Source organism: Puma concolor, chromosome C1, assembly GCF_028749965.1.
Source record: "Puma concolor isolate L17-30 chromosome C1, mPumCon1.1.hap2, whole genome shotgun sequence".
In the NCBI taxonomy this organism is placed as follows: Eukaryota; Metazoa; Chordata; class Mammalia; order Carnivora; family Felidae; genus Puma; species Puma concolor.
The window spans coordinates 58,822,584-58,834,903 of NC_141674.1; the positions used below are offsets into that span (position 1 = coordinate 58,822,584).

Here is a 12,320-nt window from a genome sequence, read left to right on the forward strand (position 1 = left end):
AACCAGTTGCTACTCTAGGTCTATAAACGCAAACATAAATGGCATGGTTTCTTCCTCTGTTCACGGAAAATTTGACTCTGTCATACTATTTATTACAACTGTATGAAAAAAATACAATTTTTGAAGGTAGTCTGTTCAGTTTAAGTTTCTCTGGGATTTGAGGATATTTGTTGGAACCTTTCTAGAATGTAGACATTTATTCTGGAACTTTGCTAAATGCCTTTTCATCCCATTTTGGTAAGTTGGTTAAAAAAATATAAATTCTTGGACCCACATGATTCTTGTTTAGGAATCAATACAATTGCTTTAATTTTCTTGTAAACACTTTATGGAGGCAGATAAAGTATGATCTATAAACTGAGTACACCTGAGCATCAGGGTAAAATTTCAAAACTGAGGCATTCCCGAATTTACTTTTAGTGTGCAAAGTAAATGTGCTTCCGAATTAAAAAGAAACAACCATAGAGGAAGTCAAATATTTTCTATTCAGTAAGACATTGATACTGAAAAGAGAAGAGGTGATAATAATCCATTAAGGAATTTCTTTAAAATCTCTACATACATTACTGCTCATACTTTTATTTTTCATCCTTGCCACAGTTATAGATTGTTTTATATACATACTTCAGTGGGAAGTTTGTTTCAAGTTTCAGTAACTGGCTAAATAATCAGTGCCTTATATACAAAAGAAAAGTTTCCTATGGAGGAATTGTTTTTCCTTTTTGAATGACTTTTTTGTTGGTGGTGGTGATATACTTCAAAGTGCTCCAAGAGATATGTGTGGGTATTTTCTCCATCAACGCCAAATTTATGTCCTTGTTATGGCCTTAACGAATAATGCTAATACATTGTAATAATAAAAAGTAAAAAAAAAAAAAAAAAAAAAAAAAAAACCAAGACCTAGTTTAAGACCTACAGTCATCATTCAACCATTTCTTTTTGTGCCAGTAGGACTAACAATGGAGTTTATAATTCATGATAAGGATAATAACTAATAATGTTATCTTTATAAAAAATGATGATGGAAGAATGTTAAACATTTTATTCCTGTAAAGAAGACAATGAAGGGGCGCCTGGCTGGCTCAGTCAGTGGAGCATAAGACTCTTGATCTCAGGGTTGTAAGTTTGAGCCCCACGTTGGGTGTAGAGATTCCTTAAAAATAAAATGTTAAAAAAAGAAGACAATGAAAATAAGAAGTGAGTTAATGTAAGAGGTTAGTTAAGAATGGTTATTTCAGGGGCGTCTGGGTGGCTCAGTTGGTTAAGTGTCTGACTCTGGCTCAGGCCATGATCTCATAGTTCGTGAGTCCAAGCTCTGGAACCTGCTTCAGATTCTGTATCTCCCTTTCTCTGCCCCTCACCTGCTTGTGCTCTCTCTCCCTCAAAGAATAAATAAATATTTTTCAAAAAATTTTTAAAAAGAATGCCTACTTCGCTTTTATTTTTCTTGAGCCTTAAAAATATCTAAACCATAAGGAAGAGAGAGGGAGAGAGAGAAAGGGAGAGGGAGAAGGAAAGAGAAGGAAGGGAGAGGGAGAGACCAGCTATGATGGAACATGAGCATTGGAATAGTGGAAAGAGTAGGGACTTTGGAATTAGAAGGCATGGCACTTCATTCTTGGGCACAGAGATGTTTGGGGAGGATGTTTATGGTCTCTGAATATCAATTTTCCTAGCTGTAAGATAGAAAAATATAAGACAGTGTGACAAAAGCCTTTGTAAACCATCAAACACTATACAAATGGCAGTTACCATTCTTCAGACTTGCAGAGAGAATGTAAAAACCTTTGTGCTAATAGAAGGGAGCCAGACCTCTGCGACATCACTGAGCCACATCACCCAGATGCAGATGAACAACCAGGCCACTCTGGAGGAAAGTCACACCGAAGCTGCTAAAACACATGTGTCACACAGGAAATGCCCCAGGGAGAGCAAGCTATGTCTGTTTGGGAGGCTTTCTTAGGTGATGATTGAGCAGCTATTGATGGCATACTTTCTAGTGTTGTTCATAATGAGAAAAAAAATCTATGTGAGGGCTTTGGACGATGGGATTCAAAGGCAGGGAACTAGAAGCAAGAGTGTCTATTCCTTCTGCAAAGAGTCTCTCAAGAGAATGTTGTGGTAATAAATTGAGAAATAATATAAAATGCTCATATGGTACAGAGACCACTCCTTGTCTCCTACCATCAGAGCCATGATGCTCACACTACTGCCGTGCTTTGAAAAGAAGGGATGAGAGATGATGCACCATTCTGCTCAATTGCAGCTTTCCCCTCTGCAAATTGCACTTTTTCCACTCTTTCCCCTCCAAAATACTGATTTCAAATGTCACCTGTCCTCATAGTCTAGACATCTATTTATAATTATACTTAGAGAAGTTCTTTAAACAGCTGAAATCATCTTTCTCCGCTTATTTTCTATCTCTCCTTCCCACTAGAATATAATCACCAAGAAGCTACAGACTTACCTTGACGGTGTATCTTCATTGCCTAGAGCAGTGTCTAACACATTATAGGCCTTAAAAAAAATGATGAGTGAATAAATGAAGAAAGTGACAATATTTGGTTACAGTGCAGGTACAGACAATTACCCAAAAGGAAATGATATGAGCTTATGATTGTCAACATGCATGGATGGATTCAGATGATATAAAACATTTGTTTTCCCCAAAATTCCACAGTGATGCCTCTCTGTGGGTAGCAACTAATCTCGTTGAAGTCTAGTCTCCATCCTTATTTTACCCCCTTTTCCTCCTCCTCCCATCTTTCCTCCTGTCTTTGCATCCTTTTGCCCTTTCCCTCACCACCAAATCAATAGTCTCGTTTGTAGCCTGGAGATGAGTTCCAGCTTCCATCAGGGACAGACAATGGTTGGTCCTAATTTCCCAACTAGAAGTAGGCTCAAGTCTTTCAGCCTTAAGGTAGAAATAAATAAAGAAAGAATTTTTCTTGCTCTGTTCATTGCACTTCCATAGCAATTTCCATAGGATATTATGCTAACAGTGTCTGTTACTTTTCTTTAAATCACAGATGAGGAAGATAAGGGGTAAAAGGAAAGGGCTGGAAGCTGGAGGGGTATAGAAAAGCCCACTGTGTGACATGAGCTGATCTCATAGGGATGGCAACTCAAGAACTCTTGAGTCCTTTACAACGGTGCTTTTTAAATTTTAATGTGCATAGTAATCACCTGAATATTGTTTGTAGATTTTGATTCAGGAGTTCCAGTGTGGGGCTCAAGAGTCTGCACTTGTTAAAAGCAGCCAGGTGGTCCATGGGTCCATGTTTTAGTCAATCTCTAAAGAGAAATCTTTTCAGTTTGTACCCCTGCTTTAAAACAGCATTATGTAAGAGAAAGAGCAAGATGAATTTGGAATCAGCTAGAACTGGATTTGAAATCTGGCTCCACTATTCCTTAAAAGATGTTGGGCGAGGATTATTTTTAAAGTATCACTTCTCTAAGCCTCAGTATCATCTGGAATAAGGGGATGATAATATCTGTCTTACAGGATTGCTATAAAAATTAAATGAATTTCGGTGTTGTTGTTTTTTTTTTTCAGAGAGCACTTTAGCATGGGGTCTAGACTGCTCTCTTTCTGCCCATTTTGAATTCTTCAAAATGGCATATGAGGACTGTCACAATTCAGCCCCAAGTTCTATTTCAAACTTTATCTGCTTCTTGATAAGTGAAACCATCTATACCCATACAGCTTGCTCTCCACATTAACATAATTTTACTTTTCAACTTCTGCCTTACCTAACTTTATATTCCAGGACATGTTTGCCCAGAAACATTAAGTTGAAACTATTATCTATTTCAGACCCTCTTGAATTTATTTACCGAAATACTCAATTTGTTCTAATTAGATAAATACCCTCTTGTTAGAAGAATAGATCACTCAACGGGGCTCGTCAAATTATGTTTAATCTTCAAAGATTCTCTTCAAAGTCCCCACCTTGTTTTATCCATTAATCTTATGCTGTTATATTATGAACATTGTTCAGTACCAATCAGACTCCCTCATTGAAAGATATGCGTTATATTAGATCCCCAAACCTTACAAATGCGGTTTTGCTCCCTGCTTCCAAGATGCTACTACGATTCTGTCACAGTCGTAAATGGCTCCTCTTACCGCAGTAAGCAAGAAACTTGTCTTTGCTTGATCAATCAAACAGGTTATTTCACTGTTCTTTTCAGAAAGTTGGAAGTCAATAATCTCTTGTACGAAAACGATTATCCACACAAATGTAATTAATTACTTGTTATTTCTTGAAGGTATTATACTTTCTCATAGTTTGTGCTTTTGTACTATTGATTCCTTTTTCCTAGAATATCATCACCTTGTCTTTTATGTAAGTTTCAAGGCTCCAGCTAAATGCTGCTTCCTCTTTATCGAAAAGCTAACTAACAACATGGATCTGTCATGCTTCTGTGCTTCTATAGCATTTAGAATGCCTTTTCTATAATATCCTATTGTTTTCTGATTGCTTGGGAACACACTTTTCTTTCCTAAAGACATTGTGCTCCCTGAATGTAGGTATTGTGCCATTTCCACCTCTATCTGCACCTTGAATAATGAAAGAAGATTACTAATTGATCAATAGATGTTTGTTGAATGTCGAATGAAAAACATTTAGCTGAACTATTAGAGAAAGAAATGAGATAAAGAAATTTTTGTCAAAAGGAACTTGGGTTTATTTTTATAAGGATATCTTGTATATCCTCAATTGCACTTTCCTTTTTGTTCTAGATAACCCTCTGATGGCTCTGAGGAATGTTAACCTCTGGAGTAGCAGCTCTCAACAAAACATGGTCCTGCTGATGTTTCATGCCTCTGTCGAAAAGGTAATTTCTCATTTCCCTTTCATCTAGTAATTACAGATGATAATTAAGAGCTTGCAGTTGGTCCAGCCCTTCTATGAGCATAGCAGATGGTTTATTTCCTGTCCTCAGGAAAATTTTATCTCCTCTGGCATCAAGTCTGGATATAAATGTTGTCAGTTTTATGATATGAAATAGGGGGTCAACATTTTGTTTAGCCCAATAAGACCTGGAAGAAAGACTAAGTTTTATAGTGTTGTGAAATCCATGATGGCTGATAACAACGTATCCTGACATCGTTATGTGTCTGTTAAAGTAGTATTACTCGTGTGCATAGCAATGCTTTATTGGATAGCCACAATTAATCCAACATGTGGGCTATTAAAGGTAGCAATAGAATTTTCAAAATTTCCATCTACACGAAAATCTAGAAGTTCCAAAACAGTGTCAGAGTTCATGGCTAACAGGTTTTGACAAGAGCTAAGCTAACGTTTGCATTAGTGAAGCATTTCCTAGGTAACAGCATATTGAGACATCAGCATTGTTGAGGGAAAAAGTAAAATCTAAAGAGTATTTATGACAAACAGTTAGCCTGGGTTGGTATTCCACACTAGCAGTAGGCTGCTTTTGAAAAGAATGCAAAACTATGTATATTGTATCTCAGTTCCTGATCACTTTGGGTCGGTTGGAGGCATAATTACTTAATAAAAAAAATTCAGTGTTCAGTAGTGAGCCTCAGCCATGTTCCTACCTTTGACTGTCATCTAAGAATGAAAGAAATAACCTTTCTTATTATATAAGCTAGTTAGCCCACTGAGCACTCTGGGTAATATTTGTTTCATATCATAATGATAATAAACATTGTAACTTATTTGTGTTGAGTCCCAATGATTCTGCTTTCTGTGTGGCTTGTGTTAATCATATTTTCAGGAATGTGGGTAGTAATCATAATGGTTTATTATAAATATATTACAATGTTGCCTTTAACATTCATGACCTGTGTGATCCTTGAACAATTCTGGGAGGTAGGAATGTACCCGTTTTACAGAGGAGATGGAGAGTCAGCCAGAAGAAATGACTTTCCATAGGTCACATGGTTGGTGAATGGAGGAGCTAGTGCCAGAACTCCGAGCTCCTGTCTTGCAGAAACGGTGTCCTCTGTCCTACAATACACAGATCCCTGTTAATGTATTTTAAAATAATTACAGAAGAGATGTTACAGACCCTTCACACAGAATCTGATCAATGGTTATTTTGAGGAGAGTGCACTAATATAACATTAGTTTTAATTGTGTTCTCCATTTGAGAACAGTAATCATGAAAAGAAATGAAAAGATTGAGTTCAGGATTGATTTTCTTGTGTTTGCAGCAACGATTGCAGCTTCAAGAATTCTGGAGACAGGCTTTTTTCAGAGATTGTTTTGACTTCTCTGTGTCAGAGTATTAAAGACAATCTCAGCGTTCAGTGCAATATTAATTATACGGGGTTTGAACTCAAACCTTCTCTATGGATGTGCCTGCACATTACAAACAGAGTGTCAGGACAAATAAATACATACTCATGTGTAGCATAATACAAATAATTAATGATACAGATTAACAGTTTCTAAGCGTTAGATTGTGCCAGCTCTTACGTGGATACTTGTTTGACATGTAGTTTTCGGTTTCTATTTACAATACTACATCGTATAATGGGTGTGGAAACAGGCTCAGTGGAGTAAGGAAGTTGTCCAAATTCACACAGGGGTTGGGTGACTGAGTTAGGATTTGAACCCAGGCCTGTCTGATTTCAGAGCCCCTTATGCTCTAAGGCACTGCTTTTCTTTTATCACATCGTGGAGCCTCAGAAATAGGGAGGGACAGATGGAGGACTTCTGATGGAAGGAAGGGAGATGAATGAGTGGGGAGAACAAAACGTTGTGGGAAGGGGCGCCTGGGTGGCTCCGTTGGTTGAGCGCCCGACACCAGCTTAGGTCATGATCTCACAGTTTCTGAGTTTGAGCCCCACATCGGGCTTGCTGCTCTCTGTGCAGAGCTCGCTTCAGATCTTCTGTTCCCCTCTCTCTCTGTGTCCCTCTCCTGCTCCTTCTTATGCTCTTACTCTCAAAAATAAATAAAACGTTAAAAAAAACAACTTTGTGGGAAAAGAGAGAGGCTGTAGTATGTGCGAACTACATGAGAACAGAAATCAAGAAGATATGGCATCTGGTCCAGACTCTGGTATCAACTAGCATGACTTTGGACATGTCACATACCTATTCTGTCGTTTAATTTCCTTGTTCATAAAATATGGAATTGGGCTTAATTAACAGTTTCCTAGACAGGTTCTGTGAGTTCCAGAGATTCAAAGAGTGACATAGTTTCTAGGAGAGCCGTAAAACAAACAAACACAAAATGCAGCTCACTCCTATATAAAGGAGTAGACAGGGGCCCCTGAGTGGCTCAGTCAGTTAAGCATCCAACTCTTGATTTCAGCTCAGGTCATGAGCTCACAGTTTGTGGGTTTGAGCTCTGTGCTGGGCTCCATGCCCAGTGTGGGATTCTCTCTCTCCCTCTGCCTCTGCCTACCCCTGCGCCCCACCGAAAGAATATCCTTTGATTCAGAAAGTCTATTTTAAAATTGTCCAAACAAATTAATCAGAGCTGCACATAATTTATATGAAGATATTCAGTATAGTAGCAAGATAGTTAACCCAACACAAGTGTCCAACAGTGGAATATTGCATATGTTATGTATATCCATGCAATAGACTATGTATACATTAAAAATAGCATTTGTGAAACATACTTAATGCATGAAAGAGGTTCCTTATTTATTGTTAAATAAAACTGCAGGTTACAAAGCTATGTAAGTCTTATGTTGTGTATATTTAGAAAGCTCTTCTCCCACATATCTCTATGGCTGGGTTCCTTCCTTTAAGTTTTTGCTGAAATAGCATCATAATCATACAATATATCTTCCCTACCTCATGTCATCATGGTTTCTCTCTCTCTCTCTTTTTTTTTAATGTTTGTTTATTTTTTGAAAGAGAGAGAGACAGAGTGTGAGCGGGGGAGGGGCAGAGAGAGAGAGGGAGACACAGAATCCGAAGCAGGCTCCAGGCTCCAAGCTGCCAGCACAGAGCCCGATGCGGGGCTCAAACTCACAAGCTGTGAGATCATGACCTGCGCTGAAGTCAGACGCTTAGCTGACTGAGCCACCCAGGCACCCCGGTTTATCTTGGCTCTATTTTTTGTTTATTGAATATCTCACTAATGGACATATTATATGCTTTACTACCTATCTCCCCTTCGCTTGAATGCAGGTTTCCTAAACGCAGGGACATTTTCTGTTCACTGCTGTATTCCACTGCCTAAAGGAGGAGGTGACACATAATTAGGACTCAGCACATGATTGCTGAAATGAATATATAAATATACAAAATATTAATGATTATCTCTGGGTGAAGGGCTTATGAGTGTTTTCTTTTTAACATATCTTTTTTTGTACTTTTCAAAAATGTTTACAGTGCATACATATTACTTTAAGAATCAGAAACAGATGGAGAAGCTGGGTGGCTCAGTCAATTGAGCTCCTGACTTCAGCTCAGGTCACGCTCTCATGGCTCTTGAGTTTGAGCCCCACGTAGTGCTCTGTGTTGACAGCTCAGAGCCTGGAGCCTGTTTCAGATTCTGTTTCTCCCTCTCTCTCTGCCACTCCCCTGCCTGCACTCTGTCTCTCTCTCTCAAAAGAAATAAAAACATTTTTAAAAAAAGAATCAGAAATAGAAGAAAAATAGTTCTAAACCTTCACTTATTTTGGAGCGAAATCTACCTCTGTATCTTCTATCTTCTGAAACTGCCAAATCAAACACCCATCCAATTACATATAAAAGTCATTATAATATTTCAAATAGCTATTCTCCTCCTCCCTGGCATTCCCCTCTGCACCGTATTGCTACCACCACTCCATGGATGGCCCACATTCAAGTCTCTTCCCTATCATGGCTGCTTTCATTAATCTCTTCTCTTTCTATGGTGAGGCAAAAGTCACTAGTCAATGGTCTAGTCTTAGTAGTAAGCTAAAAAACATGCAATAACTTAGTTCTTTTCACTTCAAAGAGGAACACATTGTTTTGTGGCATTGTGCACTCACTTTTGCCTTATCTGTTGTGCACACACATGTACCTATATGCCTCTTACTGGTTCACCTCACCTACTTCATAACTTGGACTTATCTCTTTATAAAAGATAAATAATGGAGTCCAAAATTTAGGTGCACATAGGGAAGTATTTGCTTAATTCATGTATTTTTAAATGTTTCTAATTTTCAGTGTTCTCAAACCTTGGATTTAAAGTCACCGTTAGGGGCGCCTGGGTGGCTCAGTAGGTTAAGGGTCTGACTTTGGCTCAGGTCATGATCTCACAGTTTGTGGGTTTGAGCCCCACATTGGGGTCTGTGCTGACGGCTCAGAGCCTGGAGCCTGCTTCTGATTCTGTGTCTCCCTCTCTCTCTGCCCCCCCCCCACTCATGTTCTGTCTGTTTCTCTGTCTCAAAAATAAATAAACTTTGAAAAGATTTAAAATCACCTTTAAAAATATCCAGAAATAAATCAATTAAGGAATGAAATTCATTAGTTTCAATTTGTATTTGGTATCACTGCTATGAATAAATGGATTCATCTGAGACTGAAACAGAAATATAGTGGAATTTCAAGAAAGGGAAATGGTAGCACCATTTATTTTCTCTCTATACACGTATAAATGAAAATATTTTATATATTTTCAAAATAATGTGGCTTATGTGTACAATTTTCTTCTAAGTACTTAGCACCAGTTAAATAAGATCATCATAAGCTAAATCCTTCTTGAATTCAAAATATCTTTTCTAATGAGGGACATGTACTTTGGCTGGGAGATTGTATTTATATATATCAGTTTATAGATCTTTCTTTATATCAATTTATATCCACATATCCATTTGTCTTAACATCTTAGATGTCTCTGGTATCACATATTCACATATCCAAAATTGAGTCCATGATTTCCATCTCAAAATATTTGTTGTTTCCCCTTGAGTTCAGGATAAATTGAGAAATATAATAAGGAAATGTAAGATACAATCCAAATATCACTGCTGCGCATACTCAGGAATCCAGGCTGACGGAATCTCTGATATCTTATAACTGTGCTGTCTGGGTCCTTCTGAGTTGCCTAGCAGGAGAGGAACACATGGAGACTCTAGTGTTTCTACCTAGAAGTGAAACTTTTCACTTTTGTTCACATTTTATTGCTCAAAGTAGATCACATGGCCATGCCTGATTCCAGGGAGCCATATGCCCAGAAGGAAGAATGAATGGGAAATCTGGTGATAACTAGAATTTCTTCCACAAGAAGAAACTTAGCCTGTTTCATTCTTTTTACTTGGTTTGATCCATTGGACTTTCGTGTTTCCCGCACTCATGATCTTGCTCCCCATCTCCACTCTGTGCTGAGGCCTGGGAGGTGATGTGCACTGGGTCTAGAGAATGCCCAGGCAGTACCTAACCTAGATTCCCCTTCTCTCAACCTTCCTATTATTCCTCCCAAAGCCCTGGAAAAGCTTTTTATTTTACTTCCTTCATGGGAGCTGGGGGCATCCCTGAAGCCAAAGATTATATTCTTGCCTACATACACCCTTCCCTATTCTATGATCAATGCCCTAGTCAATTCTTCAAACTTTAGACCGATATTTAAGGGAGTTTTTCAGGATTCAGAACACCTCTTTCTCTCTCCAGAAAACCAAGCTTCCAAGAGTACTGCTCTAAATATACCTAGAAAGAAGTCTGATTTGAAACCCAAACCTGAGTAATGTTCCTTTTGTTCTAGGCAAGAACTGCATTTTCCTTAGGAAAAAAACAAACAAACAAACACTATTCTTTTGAAGTTTGACAAATTACAAGACAACAAGATTTAGAGAGAATTGAGAAGACATAAGATAGTCTTATGTCTTCATAAGGTAAGTTATTTCTTCTGTACCTATATCTCCTCCAAGCTACGAGATTCATGAAGGCAGGAAGCAAATTGTTTGACTCGACATTGTTGAAGCAAAATATTATTTGAATAAACAAACAAGCAAAAGTACATCAGTATTTTGGATAAAACAGGGAATACATTTAAATTTACAATGGGATCCAACGTTCTAAAGTTTGTCTCCAAAAATAAAAGGGTGGTAAAGTGCTCTGGGTGGACAAGAAGTTCACTCCAGTGAAGGAAAGGAATCGAGATGCACAGAAGCCTGTGCAAAGTGGCAACGTCAGAGGACAGTGAGGCAAAGCAGGAGCCACTGAAATATCGTCTGACCCAACATTGGGAATTTGTCCTAAGTTCCTTGAGGAAGGAGGTTGTGGAAATCAAAAAGAGCAGCTTGCCAGGGACTCCATATGAGAAGATGTATTTTCCCTCAAATAAACACTGCAGGACTGGCCAGAAGTGGGGGTGGGGTGTTCATTTTCCAGTTAAAGGGCCACAAGGTGGTGGGAGCAGAGCACATGGAGAGGTGGTAATGGCTGAGACAGCAGCTCTGTTGACCCCACAGCACTCTTGAGGTCTAGATTCGGTCCTTACCCATTTTGGATCAAAATCCACCAGAGACTGTACGGGAAATGCAAAAGACTTGGAATCCTCTTGTGACGAGTTCAAGGGCCACAGGTCATCAAGATTAACTACCCATAAGAGGCTTGAAGGACCTCAGCCAACAAAGGTCACACATTGAGGCTGTCATTGCTACATCCTTGCAAAGCTTCTCTCAACACACTGAACAATTAGATGAATGAGGTCTCCTTATGAGAGGAAATTCCACAAAACCCTGTAGGGATGTGTTGAGAAACTGCACTACAACTATTCACTGGGACTTGGAATGATTTTTTCCAGATTTTATCACTTATCAGCCACCAGAAGGTAGTTCAACAGCATTAAAACCTTGATGGCACGAATATGACAATGTCCAAAATCAGCCCAAGTGAACTTTGAACTTTCAGTCTACGAATACATGATATTGATATCATTTCAAGTCCAAAATACCCAGTTCTCGGCTATGATATCATTGGCGAAAACTGTCCAGAATTTGAAATTGGAAATTTCTTTGTGACCAAATGTCATGGACTTAGTATAAAAAATTATCCAGCTGGTTCCGATCATAAGAGTAAAACTGTCTCCAGTTCCCAGAAGCCTACACTTGTCTATTTATTTCATGATTGTCTATGGAGAGTGAAGTACTATTTTTATGCATGTTAACTTTCTTCTTATGAAGTTATCATTATGTAAAATTAAATTATAAAAAGTGACCACACTCAATAAATTTCTAACCTAGAATTTTTGTTATCCCCTCAAAATAAACAAGTACTGGAAAATGTCTGAAGGGATCTTAGAATATGATTTTTTGAAAGGTAATCAAGTAATTGCATGACAACTGTAGAGTCTGCTTTGTTCATTTGTGTTTTTTTTTTTTTTAATGTTTATTTATTTTTTGAGGGAGAGAGAGA

The 12,320-nt window shown here is 38.2% G+C and overlaps 1 long non-coding RNA gene across 7 annotated transcripts in view; it reads left to right on the forward strand.

Annotated features, from left to right (window-relative positions):
* LOC112868308 (uncharacterized) overlaps positions 1-12,320 on the forward strand; it is a 362,521-nt gene that overhangs the window by 138,330 nt on the left and 211,871 nt on the right. For 6 of the 7 annotated variants that reach the window (XR_015254796.1, XR_015254795.1, XR_015254794.1 and 3 more), the window contains one exon: positions 4,748-4,842. This is a non-coding gene — a long non-coding RNA (uncharacterized LOC112868308). Of the gene's footprint in view, positions 1-4,747; positions 4,843-10,665; positions 10,796-12,320 lie in introns of all 7 variants that reach the window. The other variant, XR_015254792.1, reaches the window with a different exon arrangement.